The sequence below is a fragment of the Martes martes genome (genome assembly GCF_963455335.1).
Source record: "Martes martes genome assembly, chromosome: 10".
Classification (NCBI taxonomy): domain Eukaryota; kingdom Metazoa; phylum Chordata; class Mammalia; order Carnivora; family Mustelidae; genus Martes; species Martes martes.
In genome coordinates, this window is record NC_137898.1 from 42,441,185 (window position 1) to 42,464,117 (window position 22,933).

The 22,933-nt window shown below is 49.0% G+C and overlaps 1 pseudogene across 1 annotated transcript; it reads right to left on the reverse strand.

The window, feature by feature from the left end:
- Positions 1–1,297: 1,297 nt before the first annotated feature.
- LOC308350805 (RNA-binding protein with multiple splicing-like) lies at positions 1,298–2,456 on the reverse strand (annotated as a pseudogene). Its single transcript has 2 exons — positions 2,435–2,456; positions 1,298–1,887 (listed from the first exon to the last, which is right to left on the reverse strand). The product of its transcript is annotated as an RNA-binding protein with multiple splicing-like (transcript).
- Positions 2,457–22,933: the final 20,477 nt, after the last annotated feature.

A 22,933-nucleotide genomic window follows, 5' to 3' on the forward strand; every position in this document is an offset into this window, starting at 1 on the left:
GGGCTGGTGCAGTTTTGCTCCTTGGGGAACATTCGGCAATGTCTGAAGATATTTTTTGTTGTCTCATCTGGAGTTGAGGAGGGGTGCTACCAGCATCTAGTGGGTAAAGTTGAGGGGTGCTACAGAACATACTACAATGCCCACAATGGTCCCCCAGTGCCAAGATTTACACTACAAACCTCACCAAAAGGCTGACAGCAACTGACTCTGGTCAGCTCTGTGACTAGGCCTAGGCCAACAGCCAGCTCTGTCCCCTCACTCAAACTCACTCCAATCTACTTTTTCCCTCCCACCTCCTGCTCAAGGAATCTTCTCATGGCAACAGAGAACACCAAGCAACCCCTCTCTGATCAAGGGAACACCATTCAGCACCACTCTGTGTGGACACCAGCCCTCGACATGCAAAAACATGGTCTAAGAGAGCACTGGACTCTGAGTCCACAGGATTCGGTATGAGTGTCAGCTCTCTCTCTCTCTCTCGACCTTTCCAGGAGACACTCCATTGCCCATAAAAGCATGGGAGACCCTGAAACAAATTACCTGCCCCATTTCTGTGGGACAAGACCCTGAAGTTCATTTGTCATATTACGGGAAGGGGCTGCCCATGGGCTCTGACTGCAGTGTGACAAAGTTTAGTTCGAGAATTATGTGTCAGTGCCACTCATCAGAGACAGGGGCTTGGTGGAATCCAGAGCCCTTGGCTTTATTTATTTTTTTTAAGATGCTATTAATTTATTTGAGAGAGAGAAACAGACTCACTCCCTTCTCCTGAGGGGGGACCCCTATGCAGGGCCTGATCTCATGACCTTAGGATCATGACCTGAGCTGAAAGCAGATGCTTAACTGACTGAGCCACACAGGTGCCCCTGGAGCTCTTTAAATACCCTGCTTTGCAGTCTGGCTCTACCACCAGGAATGGCCTGAGTGTTTCTCCACCTCAGCTACCGTGTTTGTGAAATGACACAAATAATATACTTCCTCTGAATGATCTTTATATATATACGTACACATAGTATAGATATTACATCATATATATGTGTGTGTGTGTGTGTGTGTGTGTATATGTGTGTGTGTGTGTGTGTGTATATATGTACTGTAGAAGAGTAAAATATTTTTATTATATTTTATTTCTTTTAGAAAAGGAGATGCCTGATAGAGGCTGTGTCCAAGTCTTGAAGGGATCCAAACTGGGCAAGGTTTTTCCGAACCAGCACGCTCCAGTTTTGTAGAACAGCTTGAGAACAACAGCCACCGCTGAAGAGCGCATTAATACCCACAAGACAGATTGCAGCCGGCATCACACACCTGGAAAGTGCATGCAGCAGACCTGGCGGACCTTCCAGGCCAGAGAAGTTGCCTCAGAGGGAGGGAGCCAGTGCATCTGGGCATGCAGTGAGGCAGGACGGGTGAAAGTGGGACCAGGGAGAGCGAGGGCTAACTCTGCTGGCTACAGAGGGTACGGGGCCCACACATGGGGGCTCCCGGGGTGAAGTGCAGGTACTGTAGACTCAGATGGCCCCCTGGCAATGAACTGAGCGAGGTATAGTGCTCGGCAGAGGACTACCGGGGCTCGGAGCCCCACTAACGTGTTCTCAGCCATCTTCGTGTTTGCCTTAGCCAACTCTGGCCACAGTGTTTGACGAATTTCAGGATCAAAGTGGATGCCATTCAAAGCATTCTTTGCAACTTCTGCTTCTGAGCAGCTGTCAAAACTGACAAAACCTAAGGACTGCTTAGATGTCAGCTTTCTAAGAGAACCCCCGTGGCCCTTCAGCGGTCTGAAAAGCAGCTAGAGCTCCCAGAGTGTGATACCCAGAGGGAGACCACTGACAAACAGGGTCCAGACAGGTTTTTGGGTTCTGGGCCCTCTGACCTTCCTCAAGATGACTAAATCATCGTTTATGATGATTAACACTTATGTAAATCGCCTCTCAGACGCTCAAAGTGCCGCAGCTAGTGTTGATTTCACAATGCTGGAGCGGGAACAGGGCTCAGGGCTTCCTCCGTCCCATCTTCGTTTGTAGGTGCAGGAACGGAGGCCCAGAAAAAGAAGTGACAAGACAATGTCTTGTTTTCTGGGTTTGAGGAGGGTAGAGCAGACATCATAGGCATGTATTGCTGATGAGGAAACTGAGGCCAGGCCTGACCCCAGGTGAGCCTTCCTGGGTGGCACTGAGTAGCAGGTGCTCGGTTATGTTGTGTGTTGTATCCGTGGCCTTGACTCTGAGCTTCACATCCTCAGACTGAAGCCTCTCCCCGGGATGGTCTCAGTGGCATCTGCCTGCGAAGAAGAGGTTTACCTGCCTGACTTTGCATTTGGCTGGAACAGGATGCGCATGCACCTGCTTGAAACATGGCTGCCCAGTGGGCGGAGCCTTTCTACTTCCCTTTCTCGTCTCTCTGGGTTCCATCACTCCCCCAGTGATTTCATTACCTTCCATCACCTTTAGTACCATCTCTACAATGGAAACTCCCAAACTCACTATATCCTGCTGATTCCAAGACACATTTTAATATCTTTGAAGTTGGGATGTGCCCTAGTTTAACTGGCAGTGTGTTTTCATAGCAGTATATAAAATAACAGTGGTCTCCCAATCGGTGACATCTTCTATCTGATGAAATATGGTACATATTTACTGCAGAACACCCTCTGAATTCCGGACTCATAAATCACAGTGGTTTTTCAACATCTCCCTTTGGGATGGGGAATAAACACCTCCAACACAAATCATAAAATTGAATTCCTGACCTTCTGGCCTGCCCCATCTCAGCAACCGGCAATTCCATCCCTGTGGTCGTTCAGGCCAAAGTCTGGGAGTCACCCTTGACCCCCACTTTCTTTCCCAATCTACCTCCAATCTATCAACAAGTTTCACTGAGTCACTTCAGAATAAATACTGAATCCACCCACCTCCCACTGATCCACCACCACTGCCCTGATCCAAGCCACACTGGTCCCTTAACTGGATTCTAGCAATCACCCCCCGCCTCGGTCCCGGTACAGCCCTGCACCCCTGCAGCCTCCGCTCAGGGAGCAGCCAGAGGGGTCCTGTGGTTAAGACGGGCTCCCCAGCCACCCCAGCTCCCTGACCCCTGCCTCACTACTCTGTTTAATTTTTAAAATAACTTATAATTGGCTGAAATTATACATAGTTACCACTTTCTACATTTATTGTCTATTTTCTCCAGCGGAATGTGAGCCCCGCGAAGGCATGGGTTTTTGTCTCTCCTGTTTAGTGACTAATCCCTACCCTCTGGACCAATGCCTGGCATGTAGTAGGTACTCCATAAATATTGCTTGAATGAATTCTTTCCCGCAGGATGATACTTTTGAGGGAGCACTGAAGTCAGACCAACCTGGGTTCAAATTCTCAATCTACCACCTCGTGGCTGTGTGATTTGAGAGATTCATTCAGACTGTCTGAGCCTGTCTTTCATCCACATGACAGGGATGAGAACACTACCTCTTGGGGCTGATGGGAGGCTTCAATGAGTAAATGTGTCTCACACTCAGCAGGTCTTCCCCCGTCTTTTATTTCTAGTATTATTATCGTTATTCCAGCCTCTAGAGCGAGAGCAGCTCTGGGGCTTGTCACCAAAGCTGGGCACACTTAGAGGCGAGCCCAGCTGCGTGTGTGTGCACTTGGTGGGCGGGAGGGCAGGCTGGGATTCCTGTCCCTGCGATGTCATACATCAGCAACCCGACCTCGGGGGAGCTATCTCACCCCTCTGAGCTGTGGTGTTCTCACGCATGAAGAGGAGATAATGATCGCATCTATTTTCTATGATTGTTAGGAGCATTTCTGGCGCATGCACAGAGCACATGGCAAATTCTAAGCAAATATTAACTCACATTATTACCACCGAACTAGCTTCTCCCACAAACGCAATGCGCACTGCCTGGGTCCTGATGCCCAGGGCGGGGCTCTGAGCTTCAGCTTAGCCTGCCTTCCTGCAGCCACACAGGGTGGAAGGAGCTTATAGTCACTTTCCTGTAACCACAACAATCCCCAGAGAGACAACCACAGGGCGCCCAGCCTATCCTGAGGCAGTCACCACACCTGCTTCCCTGCCAAGGTGGCCAAATGCTAATGCTGGGCTCTGGTCCTCCCGCCTGCGACCTCTGACCATTTCCAGCAGCGACCTGGTGAGGGTGGTCCTCTTGCTGCCACCAGTGTGCTTTGCTGGGCTCACGACTTCCAGGGGAGGAAGGGCAGTGGGGAGGGTGCCTCTTGAGTTTTCCATTCTCAATATTCCGAGTGACCTTCCAGCAACTTCTACATACTCAGCAAGTGAGCCCAATGGTAGAAAGCAGATCTTTTTTTTTTCTCCTTTCTCTCAAGAAACACTATTGTTCCACTTGAAATTATTTTCCTCACTGGAACCCCAGTGACTCAAAAGCCAAAACAGCCATTCAAAGCAGGGTATCCCCCAATCTCATCACCTGACCCCTGAGTGATTTCAGGAGGTTAGACAAAGTGGAAGAGACCCAGGGCAAGGGGGCACTGTAACCCACAACCTGCCCCAACCCCAGGATCCTACCCTACCCCAGCCACCATCCTAGGGAAGGCCCGTTTGTTCCCCTGCAGGAAGCTCCAGGGGGGAATCAGGCAGGAAATGTTCCTGCACTCCTGGGGCTTACATTCAGAGAGCAGAGATGGGCCATAAAGGAATATACAAAGATATAAACAAGGGAATTTCCATGAAAGCAAGAGCTCTGAAGGAAAAGAAAAAAGGTCAGGGCACCTGGGTGGCTCAGTTGGTTAAGCAATTGCCTTTGGCTCAGGTCATGATCCTGGAGTCCCGGGACTGAGTCCCACATCGGTCTCCCTGCTCGGCAGGGAGTCTGCTTCTCCCTCTGACCTCTCCCCTCTCATGTTCTCCCTCTCTCATTCTCTCTCTCTCTCTCAAATACATAAATAAAATCTTAAAAAAAAAAAAAAGGTGACGTGTTAGAGAATTACTGGAGCTGGTGAGGGTCTCAGCTGCCATTCTGGATGGGGTAGTCTAGGAGGACCTCCCTGAGGAGGTGACATTTCCATATCCCTCACATATCCCTCACTTAAGTGCACACTCCCTTGAGGTCAGGGAGCCATGTGTATCCCCACACAAACCTAGTGCCCAGTGATACCTCGGGGATCCACACCACGTGGATCCACAACGTGTTAAACATTGACATCAGCGAATGCAGTGAGATGCAGCTGTCTGGAGATCGCAGTGCACTTAACCTTGTGACTAATTCAGTAACGTCAGCTCACGCTTTCCAAGCCTCTATCCAAGGAATAGGCTACCGTGAAGTCTTAACGTGTTGCCAACAAAATGAGAAAAGTGAGGACAGTGTTGGGACTTTTCATACAAAAATCTGAATCCGTTTAGCATAAAGGGCTGCTGTTTACACTGAGATTACGTGGTGTGTGAGTGTGTGTGTGTGTACATGTGTGCACACGCACACGTATGTGTGTGTGCGAAGATGTCCTTTCTTTTATGAAATGATGGAAGTGTTCATTTTTTGAGTCTCTTTTTTCTTCAATGTCCTTACTTGGCAGAATAAGTTTCTTCCCATTCTTAAAAGATTTTATTGGTCTGTAAAATCCAAAGACATGGGAACCACTGTTTTCCTAGCCTTTCTACTTGGCAGCCTCGAGGTTAAAGGAAACAGGCTCTGTCCTGCAGGGCGATGGTAAATGCTCCTGGAGGGCCTCTGAGCACCTGCCAGGTTTGTCCCCAGTTTGGGGCTGGGGTGACGGGGCTTCAGGCCTCAGGAAGGCAGACCGTGCGTGTGAGAAATACAGTCCTCAGCAGGCTGAGCAAAGGACAGAATAAAAGATGTGACCTGTGCGCTGCCCATTCAGCAGCGCCCCTACATTGCGAAGCACTCATTATTGTTACAAATTGCAGGGGAGGGGGAAATGCCCAGAGCCCACCATGGCAGACTGATAGTGGCTCATGCCAAAGGTTTTCCTCGAATCCATCTCCTTCTTGTTTTCTCGTTCTACCATTGTTTTTTCATCCCCTTTGCTGCTCCCTGGTCCTCTCCAAGATTAGAAAAGTGTGGCTGGGGTCGGGGGCAGGCACTAAGCTTCCTTGATGCAGAAGTTATTAATCGTTCATGACAGCCACCAAATCACAGAGAAGCCAATGAGCATGGTTCGCTTTCACAAAGCTCCTAGAGAATCCTCCTACCGTGTCCCAGCCATTTGTTAAGAGGAAAAACAGTAGCTTAATCCTCAAGACTAGGGAAGACGGGGTTCTCCCCTTGTGACCTGGCACGTTGGCAGCCACAACCCTCAAAGGAGACTCGGGGAGCCTGACAGATTCCCCACTGTAGGAGTTCTGGTGGGAGACAGGCTCCACCACTCGGAAGGGACTAGCCCAGCCTGTGAATCAGGACTAAAAGTACATTTCAGCCAAGACCTTAAGACAGACAAAGAGGCAGTGTATATTTTGCATAGTACAGTGAAGGCCAACCTGCGGAAGTTCATGGTCAGTGTCTGATAAATTCAAGAGAGTCCTGGATTTGGAGAGAGCTGCTAGGGGGAGGTGTAGGGAGCTACCTTGAGGGGGTTATCCCCTCCAGCTTAGAGGAAGGAGTTTTAATGTGCTGGAGAGTATATGTCCACTGGAGACTAGAGGATCTTTGCCTGGTGCCTGATACAGGCCATCTGAGAAAATTAAAGGCAAGGCAGCATAGTTGTCAGCAGCGAGAGAGGCAGACAGAGATGCTGTTGCACGAACACTAATTAACTCTCCCTCCCCAGCACTGGTTAAGGGGGCGCAAACCTCAGGGACCCGGGACTTCTACAGAAATGCTGGCCACAGGGGATCCGCTGGAACAAAGTGATTCGGTAATATACTCCTACTAGCAGTGGTCATGGTAAAAGTAGGCTCACACCTCAAAGAGAAATAAACTTCTGTTTTGTTTAAACCACTGGTTCTGGGGTTTCTTTGTTGAACAAAGTAACGCAAGCTTATTCTGGGTCCTAATACAGCATGTAAATGAATTTTCTAAATTTTAAAAAGACAATAAAAGTTATGTTTCTATTAAAGTTAGAATTATGTGAAATACATAAACCCATGCGAAGACTGGAAGGGCAAACTGTGGTGATAAGATGAAGGGTTATAGGAGACATACTTTTCCCATTGAAAGTTCCTCTTGCTACCTTTATATTTTGTTAAAAAACTGTCTCCCAAGAAGAAAAAAGAAAATGTCTCTGAGACTGGATAAATTTTGATCATGGCTTTGTGGCCCAAGAGAGGAATGTGTGCCTGAGCCCTCCTTCCACCATAGGGCCCCAGGACAAATTTTTAAAAGGACAAAGACCAAAAAAAAAAAAAAAGAAAAAGAAATGAAATTAGCAATAAAAAGGCTAAGACAGGGGTGTCGGGCTGGCTCAGTTCATAGAACATATGACTTGATCTTGGGGTTTTGAGTTCGAGCCCCATGTCGGGTATAGAAATTACTTAAAAACAAAAAAATCTTAAAAAAATAAAAAATAAAAAGACAGACAGAGAGGACAGGTCTGCCCCAGTGGCAATAGGGAATAGGGCTGTGGACACACTCAACATGACTCTGAGAGAGAATGAACCCTTCTTCCAGGCCAACATTTTACAACGCCAACCTAAGCCTTGGCATCCCCTGACAGGGAGGTGGGGAACAATATCAGGAGAGGCGGGACCTGTCCATGGGTCACCAAGAACACCTGGACCTTAGCTCTAAGGCATTTGTCCGAGGAATCTCTTCTCTCTCCTGGTGACAAGCGGCACATAAGTCTGGAGACTCAAGAGGACCAAGATTCCTCCTCACGGTGACCCCAGCAGGTCATCAGACAAATACCGAGGATTACAGGTCAGTGCTGGACGAAGGTGAGACCTCCTATAATGAACAGAGCACAGGAAGGTTCTCTCAAGGAAGCCTGTTCACTGGGTAAGAAGTTGCAGGTTGAGGACAAGTAATTACACCATGTGTATTTCTCCTGCTGGCACTTAGGGGAACCAGGCTGTTCCCCCAGTTCTGCCCCCCGTCCCCCACCCAAGAGAAGGGCCACATCCCAAAGGCTTCATACCAGGTCCCTTCTAAACCTTAGCTAACCTTCTTCCCCAGTGGGGCTCCTTGTCAACATCTCTCAAAGCAAGATGTCTGGTTTCTGCGTGACTAACAACAGGCCACAGCCTTCCTCAGGGCACGCCCTCTCTTCTCTTTCACTCAGAGTTTGTGGACAGGCCATGAAGGAGGTCTATCCTACACCTGTTGAAGAATTTCTGCTAGAGTGGTTTGGGGTTGGCACAGGGCCAAACGTGAGCATTTCTGAAGCTCTGAAACCTGGTGTAGGGAAGAGGATCCAGCTGGGCCATTAACCTGCTGTGTGTTCCTAAGCAAGTCAATGTACCTCTCTGGGTCCTTGTTTCCCTGTGGGTGCGGGTCGGACAAGAAGATCTTTCTAGCTCTATCTTGGGATAGCAGGATAACTCTAGGATGGATTCCAGGTCTGTGAGATCTGCTCTGGGTTAGGACATTGCAATCTGGCTTGAATTTATGACCAAGATGGCCATTTGAATGCCAATTTGATATTTCTTTCATGGAGAAATGAATATCATTCACGAGGTAATAATCCCTGAGCTAATTCAAACCAGGGATTAACAGGAAGAAAAAAAAATCTCTGCCCGAAGTGGCTTAAGTATTATTGTGTTTATACAAACATAGATCTCACATGACTCTAAATACTAAACTCCAAGTGTCTGTTAGCTTAAGCCAAGAAGCGTGATCATTACAATTCTATATAATGATTGTAGAAAGCCCAGAAGCTTCTAAGGAATTAATAGGAAAGGGACACCATCTCCTGGAGAATTCCCTAGAGATTCTCTGGCTTAAGAAAATTTGGGAGTGTTGTGCTAGGGCTTCCCAATATGAAAATCAGATTTAAAAAAAAAATCCTAGGATTAGAATGGAAGCAGGACACCCTCCCTAATTTACCTTTCCAAGTGCTAGCTCTAAGACCTGGCCCTTTTAGGCCCAGCCCCCACCCATGCACTGCTGACGTCAACTCACTGTCTCCACAGTCGGCAGCCCTGGGAGCTCAGACTTGCTAGATCAATGAAAACATCAACCTTGCCAGACGTGTCTGCCCCACTCCAAGCCCACCAAGGAGCCAGGGGTTCAGGCACGCAGCCGGACCATCTGTCATTAGGCACTGCTGTTAATTGCTGTGCTAATGAACAAGGTTTGAATTGGAAGCACGAAATGCACATGCAGATTTAGACACAATTCTGTAGTTCTGGGTCCTATCCCCTAACAGCCTGGCGCAGTCTCCAGGATGCAAAGGCAAAAGTGGCCAAGTCACATCGTGGGCATAGACAGTGCATAACCCAGTCAGCAGATACTTCAAATAGTTAGTGTTGAGAAGGCACTCATGCATCCATTCATCCCTCTATCCACTCAACAACCATTGGCTTTGTGGTGAACACTGTGTCAAATGCCAGGACCCCAAAGATGGCCATGACATAGTCCTTGCCCCGAGGGCATCATAATCTAGCTATCAAGATAGACAACTTGACAAATACAGCAAATACATTGTGACAAGTGCTAGGAGAGGTCAGCAAAGGGGCTGGGGGAACACAGACGAAGGGTATCTAACCAGCCTGGAATATCAGGGAAGACTTCCTGGAGGAGGAGAGAATGTCTGAGCCAACTCTCAAAGTAGGAGCAGAAGTCACCCAGGAAAAAAATAGAGAAGGGTAATACAGACAGAGGGACTAGGAGGTAGGAGAGAACAGACACTGATGTCTGAGGAAGCACAGGCAGTTGGGCATGATGGGGCACAGGCGTGTGATGGGAGAGGGCAGGGTGAAGACACTGGGGGTACAGAGTGAGAGTGCTGCAGAGAGACACAAGGTGTAGATGGTGAAGAACCCTGAAAAGCAATTACTCCACAAATCTGTATCAAGCTCTTGTACTATACAGGGGATAGGACTAGGTCAATGTGGGCCTCTGCCTTCAAGGGATAGAATGAGGAAGGGACATAGTGGTGGCGCAGAGTGACTTGGAAGAAGAAGTGTCAACAGACTGCATTAGTCAGAGAAGTTATCAATGTAGGGGCTGCCAGAACCAGGCCTCTGGTTTTAGGCAGAACGTGGACAGGTGAGATGGTGTTACAAACCAGATGCTATGCATATCTTGACTCATCAAATCAACAGTCAACCAATGCCATGCCATGCTCCCATTTTCCAGGTGAGGAAACTGAGGCCCAGGGAGCTTAAATAGTTCAGCAGCTGGGAAGTGGTATAGCCAGAATTCCAACCCCACCTGAGCCTGTCTCCAGAGCCTGTGCCCTGTCCGTTATTCCATGCTGCTCCCAAGGCCTTTCTGGTAGAGGAAGAGCATGAGCAAGCTTGAGGGAAGATGGTAGAAGGCACACCAGAGACTGACGAGTCAAGAGAAGGAAGAGAGCATTGGGCCTTGGATGTATGGGGGATGGTCTCACAGAATGACCCTGGCTTGAGCTTGGAGTTCAACAGCCTCTGGACTTACCCTCCCTTGGCCTCAGTCAACTCACTGGAGAATGGGGACCTCACCCGTACTTGCCATGGTGGTCATTAGCAGTCAGTGAGGTAACGCAAATAAACTCCTTAGGATATTGCTTCTCGGTTTGTGAGTCTTCAAATGTGGATGATTGATCGTGTTAATCAACAGTCATCATGAATCCCTATAATAATGATAACGATCACTACAACCCCAGAGGCCGGTCAGGGTACGTGGAGAATGCTGAGTGCCAGCTCAGGCGCGTGGTCTTGATCTCACGGACATGGGAGACCACAGGGGAAGGTTTTCAGCACCAGACACGAAACAACAGAGGTACTAACGCATTTTCTCCTCTCCCGCAGGATGACCCAGCAATCCCACTTCAAAGGTCATGATTTTTCTCCAATGTGGAAAGACTGCATCACAGGGAAGATGTGACACCTCAGATGCAGGCCACATGGTGTCAGTGGAGGGCGGAGTGACTGTCTGAAGATGAGATGGCTGAGGAAGAGCAGGCCTTTGTGAGGGGCCCACTTTGGCTTTCTGTCCAGTCTCCCCGCCACCCTCTGGATGGTCTGCAGACGGCGGCTCTGTGGAGAACTCCAAGCTGCACAGCTGCCCCTGAGGAAGGGGACAGGGAATCTGGCATCTCTCTGGGCCCTAGCACATCTTTGAACACTTCCACTCCCTTGTGACCTCTCTGTGAAGCAGACCTTATCTTCACTTTGCAAACAGGGAGGTGTGATCCAAAGAGGGCAAATGACTTGTCTGAGCCATGCAGCTAGTAAGAGCTGGGCTGGTTCACAAAGCCCCATCTGTCTAAACTCCAAAACCCTGGGTTAACTCCCACTGCATTCCACCTATCAGAGCATGGGGTGGACAGATAAAGTTGGCTAGAGCTCTTCAGAAAAAGAACCAAATGATTGTAGCCAAACAGAAAGGAAGGATCCAGCTGACCCTCTGGTTCTTAGCCTGGCAGAGGGACAGTCCTGGGCTTGTATCTCCCTGGGTGACCCTGGGCAAGTTATCGAACCTCTCTGATTCCTGCATCCTTGTCTGGAAAGTGGATCTCAGAGGATCTACTTGCAGGGTGTTTGTCAAGATCGGAAGTACGTTTTTTAAGCTCTGGCCTTCAAAGAGTGCTCCCTAATGGCAGCTCTGATTAATGGTATTAGTGCTGAGCTGCAGACAGGATCGGGGGCTCCTCCAGCAGCCCCACCAGCAGGGAAGATAAGCCAAGAATGGAACCGTGAGCTGGGCAGAGCACAAGAATCTTCTCCCTCCCTGACAACTGGCTCTTGGAAGCCATCCTTTATCGCTAAGCACTTAGGCACACTATCTAACTTCATCTTCCCCACTACCTGGAGAGACGAAGATTCCTCTCCCATGTTATAGGTGAAGAAACTGAGACTCAGAGGCTAAGAGACCTGTCACAGTTGAAGCCAGCCAGCTCCTGCTTGTCAGGCTCCCAAGTGCTGTGCTGTTTCCAGCCCTACACCCTGCGGCTCTGGCTCCCCACGGCCACTTGGGACCTGGGCCCTCGGTCTCCAGGAGGAAGTCTCTTCTCTGTCCTTGGTCCCCCCACTCTCCTCTCCGAAGCTGAGTCCAGCAGCCACATGTGACCCAGGCACTCTTCTGAGCCCAGTGGGAACCAATGATCACAAGTTGTGAATGATCCAAGCTGCTGATTTCACTAGGACTTGGGAGAAGCAGGATTTGGCCTGGAATCTGTGGATCCTCACCCTCCCTGCCTTATCACCAAATGGTTATAGGACCCAGACTCAGGACTGCAGGACCCAAATGAGCCAGCCAGGCAGACACATGGGCCTCTTGAAGGGATTCCCAGGCTGGCCTTCCTTCCACCCCTCCCCCCACCGCCGCCCCCATCAAAGCACTGCCACAGCTCCCAATGAGGGCCGGGGGAGTTATAAAATCCCCATTTGCCACAATTAGCAGATGAGTAATGAAATGGCAGTGGCAGCTGGTAGTGGCCTCTGTTCCCTCGAGGCTCACAGCCCTGCCTCCTGTGAATGCCAGATCATGACAGAAACCAGCAGAATGTCTGGTACCCAGAGATACCTGGACACACACCACAGGCCTTTCCTGCTCTTCCTCCCAGAAATCCAGACCATCTTCCATGTCACTGGGGAGCTCATGTTCTCTGCAAGAGGACTTAGGGTCCCCAAAGACAGAGTGCAATAAGGGAGAGGAGCCCCAAAGAAGGAGAAAGGAGGAAGCAAGGAAGAGGAAGGGACAGTGTTTGCAAGGACCCTGGGCCAAGAAGGAGCTGGGATGGGAACAGAAAGCATGTGGTGTGGGTGGAACTCAGAGTAGGGTGTGATGACTGGGAAAAGGCTGGATGTGTGGGACAGAGGCAGTCAGGGGAGCCCACGGGCCATGGGGAGGATTTTGCCATGCCAGAGGCATTCCATGGCTCATTCCCTTCTGCACTGGCAAGTCCTTTAATGTTTTTCTAGGTTTCGGCAACATTTTAAAAATTCATCTGTACATGGCGATGCTTGCCTAGAAATGGTATGGTGTTGGCTTCTGGGCCATAGTCTGGTACAATGTCCATGTGTGTTTGTTTACAGGTGCCTGGCATATACAAGGGTTAGAAGCAGCCATCATCCCAGTGGTCCCTAAAGCCAAGGGCTGCAGGAGAGCCCAGCTCCAGGTGCCCTGCCAGAAACCTTCTGCTTTCTCAGGTCCAGCAAAGAAAGGACTTCAGGGCCCTCAGGCCCCAGGAGAGTTAAAGGAAGACTCAGCCAGAGAGAAAGAGCTATTCCCTCAAAATGCTTCTGTCCAGCTCGGTTCGTCAAATCTGCCTTATGTAGCACAAAATAAACACACGCTAATTAGCAGGTTCATGCTGCCGCTGAATTATCAAAAGGGCATCCCGCTTCCGGCCTCGGCATCCCAGAGAAGGCACAGAATCTCCCCAAGAGGCCTGCCAGTGTTTGTGGAATCATGACTCCTCTGGTGTTCACACAGTTTGCCTCATTTCCTCCAAAGAGCTATTTGCTGAAGGACATCCCCTCCAGGTCTGATCTCCGTGAACTCGCCTGCCCTGACCAGGTCTGGTCAGACAGGAGGAGTAATACGGCACACCAATGTACCGGGCTGGATGGCAAGCTCGGGCAGGCAGAGCAAGGGAAAGCCTTCCTGGATGCCAGAACTGGAAAAGGGGTGTCCTCGCTTTCTTTCCTTCATTACACAAATATTTATGGAGGGGTCACTATCTTTGGGTGGCGGGAGGCAGCAGGGTGTGCCAGCCATTGCTAGAGTTTCTAGAGCTACATGGTCAGAGTTCAAATCCTAGCTCGCCCTAGGATTATAACAAAATGACTTTTGCCCATTGATTCTAATTGGTTTCCTCACCCGTGAAAAGTGCTGGGCATACCACGTGGGGGCCACCAAACCCTGCTTGAGAACCACTCCTTTAGCCACTCCATCTGTTGGGGGTATCACTGGTTCCAGATGCAAACTTCTGGATAGGCCTGACCAAGAGTCTCATGCAGCTCTGTGGCTTGACCTGGAATTCTGGAATGACTCCTAGGCCTTTGGTGCCCAACCCCCGCCTCCTTACAGGGCTAAAAACAATCACTTATTGGCAGGCCAGACAGAGATGAATTTGGAATGCATGAAACTAGACCGAATACCAGGCACCGAGGGGCCATTTGTGGGCGCCGCATTACTTCATCTGCTCAGCATTTTACAAGAAGACACTGAGACCGGAGGAGAGTCGGTGATGGGCTCGAGGACATGCGAGCACTCAGGATCAGAACCAGAAAGTGTTGAATCAGGGAAGAGATCCCACAGAAGAGTCTCCCCCACCACCACCACCAAGGACATGCTCACACCCCAGAACCTCTCCAGGCTGGCACTTGGGTGACCATACATTTCTGCAAGACACAGCTCTGAGATGACCACCGAACAACCATTGGCAACCGGGAAACCGGACTGCGGGCCCAGAAGAAGGGAATTAGCAACGATTCCTTCTGCCACTTTCTACCATTCCAAATTCATTCTCCTGGGTGCCAGGACACTGTGCCATGAGCTTTCTAAATATGTTAACATGTATTCTTCACATCCACTGTCCCAGGTGAGGTGCTGCCTCCCTCCCCCCTCCCCACCCTTCACCTCATTCTGCCGCCAAGAAAACCAAAGCCGATGGATATTATGTAATTTGCCCAGAATCACATGGCTGGTCATGCTCTGATCTGGGGGTCAAAACCTAAAGTCCATGGGCTTCACTATTATTTTCTTACTCTACAAAGTCGTAAGTTTAGTGAGAGTAGAGAACGTGAGTTTCCAAACTCCCAGTCAGCTTGTCCCATTTTAACACAGAAGGCCTATGTGCTCAGAGGTCTTTCAACACTTGTCGTCTGGGCCTGGTCTCAGCCTGACACACAGCCGGGCCTGGCCAGGGCGTGCCTGGGCCACGCCGCCTCCTCTGGTCAGGCTCTTGAGTCCAAAGCTTCCCCTCATAAAAGCAGCTGCTGCAGGGAAGGGAGACTTCCAGGGAACCTGGAGCTCTGCTGAGTATGGCCAACATGCCAACCGGCCTGGGAGGCAGGAGTTGGCCCCAGGCAGACTGACCTCCTACCCAGAATCCTCTCTTCAGTGATTCCCTCCCAGGCAGTAAATGCTCAGTTGATTTAAGGAGCATCACCTAGCGTGAGAGGTCCAATACACCTTCAAACCCAACATCAGGGATAAAAAGCCTAGTGAGCTGCTCTCTCTGAGAGGAGGAGAAAGTGGGCTCTGGTCCCATCAGCGGCTTCTAGGCTACGTGTGAGGGAGCCATACCTGAGGGACTCTTATGGCCTGATGGGGAGAACTGGGCCGATGGGTGACCAATATTTTCACCTAAAATATCTGTAAAAAGGAAGGTTAATAGCAACGTGAAGGCATCATTGAGGATCTGATGAGAAACTGTAAGTTAAAGCCTGGAGGGAACTAAATTGTTCTAATTCTGAGGACAACAGTCCCTCCCTGGAGCTCAAAAAGGGGCAAATGAACATTCCCCTGCTCTGGGCTCCCTGCAAGACAAGCATAGCAGGGACAGGAGCAGAGCATTGCAAAAGCATGTTGACGGGAAAGAATGGGCCTCAGGCCTGCGGGCCTGGATGCTGGGCTCAGTGCAGGTTTTAGAATTTTTAAAGAAAAACTGTAGGTCGGCACCGATGGGGCAGGACGGGAGCTGGCGCGTTCATATTCCAGGGCTATCGTGACAAGGTCCACAGTCTGGGTGGCTTAAAAAACGACATTTATTGTTCTAATAGTTCTGAAGGCCAGAAACCTAAAAGCAAGCTGTCAGCAGGCTATGCTCCCTCTGGGACCCTGGGTGGCATCCTTCCTTGCCTGTTCGCGGCTTCTGCTGGTGGCCAGCCATCCCCACCATTCCCAGGCTGGCAGCTACCCACTCCAGTCTCTGCCTCTGTCATCACATGACGGTCTGCTCCCTGTGTGTCTCTCTCTCCTCTTCTTAGAAGGACACAAAGGCCTTGGATCAAGGGCCTTTTCTATTCCAAAACGACCTTATTTTAATGAGTTACATCTTGTAACAACCCGACTTCCAAATAAGGTTGCATTCTGAGGTAGTGAGAGTTAGGACTTCAATCTATCTTTTTGGGGGATGCCATTCAACCCCTAACCACTGGCCACAAAAGAAACAAAGTAATGGAAACCTGAGGGCAGGGCTTGCATACCATGTTCCTGTCCCCTGGAGCACCCTCCAACCCCCATCCATCCCCTCCTCGGAGACACCCTGTTACTGCTGCCCAGTGATGGGAGCATGGTGGTCACATCAGAGTGCCACCCCTCTGGGATTTGGCTGGACAACCCGCAAGCCTTCCTGGGGGACACTGGCTCCCACCGCTTCATTTTCCATACAAACAGCCACTTGAGATCCTCAGGGTCATCACACCTCCCATCAGCTCTTCAACACTACTGGGTGTCAGCTTTTTTTTGGTTGAGGATAACACCCCATCAAATTCAAAAGCTGTGGATGATACATTCTAAGTGGCAAAAAGACACAAAGCAGCAGCAACGGAGTTGGCGATATTTATATGGTTGCTGTTGCAACAGAACCAAGTCTCACCCTTTCTGTGAAAGGGCTCAGTGGGGCCCCTGGGTGGCTCAGCCGGTTAAACATCTGCCTTCTGCTCCAGGGCTGATCTCAGGGTCCTGGGATGGAGCCCAGTGCTGGGCTCCCTTCTCCCTCTGCTCCTCACTCCTACTTGTGTGCTGTCTCTCTCTCTCTTGCTCTGCTCTCTCTCAAACAAATAATTAAGATCATTTTCTAAAAATTAAAATAAAAAATATATATATTTTTTAAAGTACCCAGTTATCACACTTGTCACCCAGGGGCTATAGAAGCGTGGATGGAAATCACGTGGTCCTGGCCACGCCTTCATGCCGCCCCACCCCCCAGCCTGGCTCGCTGTGTAGTGAATGGAGCTCTTTAGTGCCCTTTCTGTGCTCTCCTACGGACTATCCGAGCCAAGTTCTCACACCTTTCAAGTCAATCGTGAGAAATAACTTTCTGCTTCTTATCCACAGCAGGTTGTACTCCCTCTTTGTAGCAATGTTCAAACCAGTGGAAACCGTAATGTATTCTGTCATTGCTTTGCTTGTGGATCCGACCAAGATGCGGTGCATGCCTGTGAAGAGATGTGTAGAACATCGATACTGAGATACAGTGCTGGAAAGCCATCCAGGACTGACAAGGAGGAGACAAAAGTTACTTTTTTCCTGCAAAGCTTGAAACAGAATGGTTTCTTGCTGAGTTATCTAGAAATTCCAATGAGACACGTTGCCCCATCCTAAGGAACTGAGCTTCTACTCTAAGAACCTAAAATACAACGTGAATGCATGGCAGGGACCCTGTAATGCTAGCCCACCATCAGGGGATGGGACTAGCTCTTTCCCTCTTCCCCCCACCCTCCACGCAGCCTCTCCTCCTGGCTTCCCAGACACTTGGACCACTTGGCAGTTGGCATCTCTGTACCACTTCCCATAGCTTCCTTCCCCCTCAGATTTCCCTCCCGCCTTCATCTCTAATTAAGTCCCAGTGTCTGCGCTCAGTGGCTGCCCAAGAGAGGAACCTGCCAGCTATGGGTTTCAGTTACAGCGAATGAAAGAGGCTATTTTCCCCGGAGACAAAGTCAGAGGAGCCTGCAGAGTACCACCTACTGCCTCCCCCTAGCCCCCAGCTCTCAGCATGGATCAGATACCCCCATCTCCCTCTCACCCTCAGAGGAAGGGCACCTAAGTGTCCCAATAGAACCTCCCGGGTGGAGAGCTCCCCAGGGAACAGGGAGGTTTCCTGATGGGAAGGAAAACAGAGTTTGTCTATTTCCCTTGGAATCTGTCCAGGCCGAGCAATGTCAAAGACTGGGCTGGGGTACAAAAGGCATTAGGCAGAGCCCCCAGAGGACAGTGTGCAGAATTCTGGCCATCAGACACCAGAATATGTTGTTACTGGCTACATCCACTCCTATTTGGCAAATGCAGTTTTTGGATAGGACTTTGTTTTTCAGTCTGGGTTGGATGTGCAAAGTGCCCTGGGTCAGAAGGGAAAGGCTAGGCCAGATGGCAAGGACTGAGGCTGGGGAGAGGCTGCTGGGCTCTCCAGGGCTCCAGCAAGGGCACATGCCCCATGGGTGGTCCCTAGGGCACAGCAGCCTAGGTGATGAAAGCGATGAGCCCCTCCAGCATTACCTCCCAGGCCTGAACCGAAGGGTGTTGGAGACTGGCAGAGAAATAACAATTGTTTGATAAGAAGTCAACAGTGTCTGTTTCCAGAGGCTTTATGAACCAGAAAGGCTGCCTGAACTAGCTCCCACTCCCAGCATGGCGATTCTCACGCAATGGACCTCCCTGGTCCACACCCCCAAACACCTTCCCCATGTTTGTTAAGTAAGAGCAGCTCTACAGACAGATCACACTCATACAAGTCATCCAATTAAAGTGTACAACCCAGTGCCTTTTAGTACGTTCAGAGTTGTGCAACCAGTCACCAGTTTTAGAACATTTTCACCCCTGCCAAAAAACAACAAAAACCAAAACAACAACAACAACAAAAAACCCCAAACCCACATCCCTTAGCAGTTACTCCCCACTGCCCCCCGACTCCAAATTCTTGCACATCTCTAGGTGACCATGAACCTACTTTCTGTTTCTACATTTGCCTGTTCTGGGCATTTGGTGTAAGTGAAATCAGACCTTCCTCCCTTTTTAGGCACTCAGGGACCTGGTTCAAGCATCCTGGAGTGATGGCCCAAAAAGACCCACACACTTGTCAGGAAATATGGGCGCAGGGACAGGCTTTGCCCTTTCCTGGCTCTGAGACCCCAACAAAGCCTCCTGGGCCTGTCCCTCGGCCCCATAGCCTTGCGGTGAGGACCCACCAAGATGTAGTGCGTGGACACACACAGCGTACATCAAAAGCATATTGCGTGCCAATAAATGCAGCGCAGTCCCAGCTCTTTTTGAGTTTATAAGCACAAGTAAAGAGCTGGTTTTCCTACCCTGATAATTCTGAGTCCTCTCCCCCAGCACCCGCCTTTAGTCTTCTGGGTTCTTTACTCTGTGTGCTGTGGGCACAGCTGCCAAGGAAAACTCAAGAGAGGGAAAAAAGAGCTGCCCGCTTCCCCATGCTCTTTGGTGAGAAAACAAAAGGATCAGTCCTGGCTGGGCTGGGCATCCCACGAAAGATGCTGTGCGGCGACCGAGAGCGGGGACTCTAGACTGGAACAGTCCTGGCTCTAAGGCCTGGCTCTGTGTTGTCACCTCTGGCTGCCCAGTGAACCTCCTCTCACCCGTCTCCTCACCTGTATGATTTGGAATAAAAATGGGTCCATCCACATGAGGTGTGTGGTAGGATCGCCGGAGACAGGAGTTAGCCCAGAGCTGGGCTCACGGTCAACAGTAAATTGTGGCCACCACTGTTAGTATTATCATGGTTATAATCATCACTGTCATTATCAGAGGGTAAGTCTAGCTATTGGGTGAAGAGCACTGGCTCCCACCTCTTGATGCCTCTGTTTCCTCATGTTTAAAACAGACACAATAGGGGCGCCTGGGTGGCTCAGTGAGTTAAAGCCTCTGCCTTTGGCTCGGGTCATGATCCCAGAGGCCTGGGATCGAGCCCCACATCGGGCTCTCTGCTCAGCGGGGAGCCTGCTTCCTCCTCCCTCTCTCTCTGCCTGCCTCTCTGCCTACTCGTGATCTCTGTCTGTCAAATAAATAAATAAAATCTTTAAATAAAATAAAATAGACACAATAGAGTATCAAACTCAGAGTGTAACTGTGAGGGTCAGTGGGTTTACACCCACAATGTGCTTACAGCAGGGCCTGGAACAGAAAACTGTGGAAGGATTAGCTACTATCACTTCCTACAGCGGTCTTCCTCATTCCCTCCCAGGCCAAACACAGCTCCTGGATATCTTCCTTCCACTTTCTCCCTCTATACCTCTCCTTGGTCCCTGCTCTCCATCAAAAGTATCCTTCTGGTATTTTCCCATCTTGTAAAATAACCTCTGTTTTTCCATTCGAACAGTCTGTTTACACCACAGAAGTCAAGAAACTAAAACCACGCGATAACTCCTCCTGGAAAATGCTAATGCCCAGAAGAGGAGAAAAAGGCCCCCAGACCCATTGCCCAGGATGGGGTCCCTGCCTGTAAGATCCAGCTCATAACATGTCTGGCTGGAAGTTTTGGGTAAAATTAAAGCAATTCCAGCAAATATCAAGGGTTTAACCACCCAGCCTCCAAAAGAAAATTCATTTCTTCCTTAGAGTTCTAGGGAGAGCAAATCAGTGGCTTAAGGGGGTAAACACTGATGAAATCCAGAGAACCAGCAAAAAGGAGGTGGGGCAGCTAGTTATCTTCCCATCTTGCCTCTGCTGATTGCATTATCATTTATCACAGCTCAGCAGGAAAAGGCTAGGAAAAGCATCCTATGATCCTGGGTTGAATAAATATCCCAACTATCAGTGCTGGGAATACAAGCCTGATTCAGCCAAATCTTAAATGCATTTGCATCTAATCCCTTCATAATCCTTCCTATGGCATGCTATAAAAGCTGAACAAGACATTCCAGCCGTCACAGGGTGCACAGGACACGGATGCTCCCAAAGTCCATCTAAAGTCTGAACTTTGGGATGTAATTATCCAAGGCTGGGTGCTCCCCTGAGAGCGTGCAGCCCCAGTGCTCACGCTAATGACAGTGTCCCTGTCCCAGATGATTCTGTGGACTTAACACACACATGCACGTACATGGGTGAACATCAGGGGACTAAACCTTAGTCAGAGAAGGACAGAGTTGAAAGGGTTCTTAAGGGTTGTTTCAGCCCCCGATCCCACCTTCATTTTAAAAGACAGGGCACTGGGGTCCAGAGTAAGGGCTAAATTGCCCTAATTAATGCTCCGTTCTCTTTTTTGTTTCCTCGTTCATCAAATGCAGATCATTTCCCCTATATCGTAGGGTTTATGAGGACGAAATTAAAAATGCAGTAGATGCCTAGTAATTTTACCTTCTTTCCTTCCTTCCCACACCGACCTGCTATGTGATGACTTTGTTTTATCTTATTTGTTTTTCTCTTGAACACTTAGCAGGACCACAGTCAGCCTACCGGATATTGAGGAAGCTGGGAAAGCTGTGACGTTCTCACCTTGCAAGGCACACGCTTTCCCCCCAGTGCGGATTGTTGGACTTTGGAGGTTCTAGCCATTCATCTATTTATTCAGCCAATTCAGAGTCGGCCATTGTTATAAGCATTCAGGGATACAATAGTAATAAAAGACTGATTGAGAGAGACAGATCTTAATCAAATCATTACACTCATAATTAATTAAAATTTTGATAAATGCTACAAAAGACAGACAGGTGGCTATAGTAGTTATAACAAGAGGGCTTAGCAGAGCCCGGGAAGGGGTTAGTCAGGGAAGGCTTCCCTGGGAAAGTAACACTTCGCTCAGATATGAAGGCTGATTGGGAATTTGCCTAACAATGAGTGGGGCTAGGAGTGAAAGGAGTGAAGGCTGCGGAAAGCAGCTCAAGAAGTAAGACCTTGGGGAGGGTAGTTACCTGCCATATTTAAGGAAACAGATAGCATTGGAGAGAAGTCTAAGAGGCTGGATTTGTGCTTGAATATTTACATGATTTTGTTTCATTTGGAGGAGGACAAAGATCTTCAGCCCCAGAGCCCTGGGGAGGAAGGACCATTGGAGGGGGAAGTCAATGAGTCGGCCCATTAATCTTGACCGATCCTAACCCATAATTCAGACCAGGGTAGGGGTTTCTGCAACTCCAGAGGAATTGGTGGAAAAGTCCTATGAAGAGATCTTTGAACCCCTGGGACTGAGCAAAGCTGGTCCACAGAGCAGCCCCTACCAGTAGAAGCCTTTGCAAACCCCTACTCTTGCCCCACCACTGCCTTTGCTATAAAAAGAAGTATACTTCTATTTCTTCAAGAATCAATCTCCCAGAACCAACATGAAATTTAAAAGACTACATATCTCTCAGCACTTTTTCCAGTTTCATGTCTTTATTAATCCCCATCCCAGGGGAACTGTATATAGCATTTAAGGGCTCGGGCTCTGTGATTAGACTGCAGGGGTTTGAATCCTAACACTGTCATTTACCAGCTGTGTGACTTCAGGCAAGTCTCTTAACTTCTCTGTGTCCTCATCTGTAAAATGAGACAATTTACTCAGTTGGTAGGTTTGCTATGAAATTAAATGAAATAAAGATTAAATGAAATAATGCAGATAAACATTGGGACACATAGGCGTCCTCAATAAATGGAAACTTTATTATTATTATTATTATTATTATTATGAATTTCATTAATACTGCCATATAACAACCATGAAATGTATGTCTACAATATTCCAGAAACTGAGCTAAGTATTTCATATACTTTATTTTGAAAGCTCCCACAATTTGGTATAATGATCCTGATTTTCTAAATGGGGAAACTGAGGCTCAGAGGAATTAAGTGACCCAGCTCTTATGTGACAATGAGGATTCAAACCCAGGCTCCAAAAGCAGTCCACTCTCTGCATTTCTGGCCCAAATTGGCCACTTCTCTTCAACGCATTGTACACTCCCGTTAATTACAACTAATGAGAATGAGGTTCTACATACTACCTGTTCATTGATTTGCAGATTTTTAATATCATTCCTTGCCCTAGAAGAACTCTCCAGGGGACCATCATTACCATATAATTCTTTGGGGGAAATGAAACAACAGCCGGCCCTGCCAATCACCATGGCAACACTCCTGTAAGTACACAGACTCGCATCAACACAAAAAATTATATATATATATGTATATGTTCTATATTTGCCCTTAAAAGCTATGTTACACATTGACTTGCTGATGACACCATCAGGACTCAGGTAG